This window comes from Corvus brachyrhynchos, unplaced genomic scaffold, assembly GCF_000691975.1.
Source record: "Corvus brachyrhynchos isolate BGI_N302 unplaced genomic scaffold, ASM69197v1 scaffold314, whole genome shotgun sequence".
NCBI lineage: Eukaryota > Metazoa > Chordata > Aves > Passeriformes > Corvidae > Corvus > Corvus brachyrhynchos.
In genome coordinates this window covers 78,710-80,542 of record NW_008237877.1, presented here as the reverse complement: position 1 = coordinate 80,542, position 1,833 = coordinate 78,710, and the positions used below count along the sequence as shown (strand labels likewise).

At 47.8% G+C, this 1,833-nt stretch overlaps 1 protein-coding gene across 1 annotated transcript in view; it reads left to right on the top strand.

Moving 5' to 3' along the window:
- The window catches only part of LOC103614240 (DDB1- and CUL4-associated factor 12), a 65,120-nt gene that overhangs the window by 33,275 nt on the left and 30,012 nt on the right, over nucleotides 1-1,833 (top strand). The window lies entirely within an intron of this gene.

The following is a 1,833-nucleotide window of genomic DNA, read 5'->3' as shown; positions in this document are numbered from 1 at the left end:
CCACACCTGGGGATTCCAAATTGGTGTGTTTACCAGCCACTGCAAAGGCAGCGTAGGATACTCTGCGCCCTTCAGCACAGTGGCCCCCATCAAAAATTTGTCCCAATCCGTATCCCCTAGGCAGCCAATATATCCCGCCCCCAGAGGTTAAGTGGAGCTTCAGTGACATAGGGTTGAACTGTAGCTGTTTGCCTCTCTGGGTTTTTTATCACTACAGGTCATTCGCTTAAATAGCTCTGTGTGGTTCCTCCCAACCCTGCAATGGCTGACCCCACAGAGGCTTAAGGCCACGCAGGAGGTCACGCAGAGAAGGAGATGATTGTCACATCAGTGCCCGTGTTGATCAAACCTCGGAGCTGGATCTTGGGCGGCTGGGCATTTGGCAGGATTAGGGTACACATCATCTGCGGCTTTTGGCTAGAGATGTCTGCAGTCCAGAAGATCTGCAGAAGTCCCGTAGATCCAAAGCCACCATCTCCGCGACATCATTGTTCTGACCTGGGAACACACAACTTGAAAGGCACAAGTTGAGCAATGTGCATCTTTTCAGAAATAGTGATGGGGGGCGTGGGTGCAGAAACCATAGCACAAATCTGGCCTGCAAAATCAGCATCAATAACTCCTGGATGTACAAAGATCCCTTGAAGGGTGACACTAGATCTGCCCATCAGCATTGCGCTAAAGCCTTGCCCTAGGGGTCCATATGCATCCAAGGGAACCTTATAAACACGACAGGATTTTAAGATGACTGTTGCCACGGTGTGCACATCTACCGCGGCTGATCCCTGGGTGCTGCCTCTAAGCTGGCTGAGTAGGCCTGTGTCGATGCCATGCCCCGGGGAAGTATTTGTGTCTGAGCGCAATTCCCCCTTGCACTCCTGTTCACATTTCCCGGGCGTGTCAAAGGTCGACCATTGGCATGGTACATAGATTCACAATATTTTGCAAAATGACCTGGCCTATCGCATCTCTCACAGCGAGCAGCTCCCCTGTTCTTATTTTTCTGCTTTTTTCTAATCTGTTTCTGATTGCTCTCAACCTTAGATTGCTTTTTTTGTCTACGATGATCAGACTTTGATTGCATAGGCCGTAGGACTGAAGCCAGAGCAGACTTATGATCTCCAGATCCCACCTTAGAGCAGGCTTCAACCATGTCTGTTAGTGTGGGTTCTCCTGGCAAAACATCAATAATCTTTCTACACTTGTCATTGCTGTTATGTCTTGCTAGTTGTCTGCACAACATCTGCCTCAAAGTCTCATCTTCGACCTGCTTCTCAAGGGCTGCAGCGATCTTTTCCACGAAAGGTAAGAAATGCTCTTTCTGCCCCTAAGAAATTTTCACATATCATGTTTTAGGAGCAGCCATGTCTATGCTTTTTAATAAAGCTCCCATGCCCACATTTTGAGCCTGTTCAAGGACCAGAGGATCCCAATTAGCTTGGAGATCAGGATTAGAAAAGACACCAAGTCCCATAAGAGCTTCCACTCCAACTCCCAATCTGGGATGATTTGGAGGCAACATCATATTCTGAGCTGCAGCCTTGTCAGCCAGCCTTTTCCAGTTGTTCTCAAAAACTGTATATTGCACAGGTTGCAATAACACCTGAGTTAAATGCTTTATGTCAAATGGAGAAAGCAGCTCAGTATTCAGCACTCTAATAACCTGCATGACTTCAGGAGAACCAAGCCCATATTGCGCTACTTTGGATTGTAAATCCTGGACTACTTTCCAGGCAATAATCGCATGTTTGTCAGGCAAACACGAGTTAGGGAGTGCCTTTTGCACAGGAAAGGCCTGAATAACCCCCTCTGAGGGTACACTTCCGTCTTGAG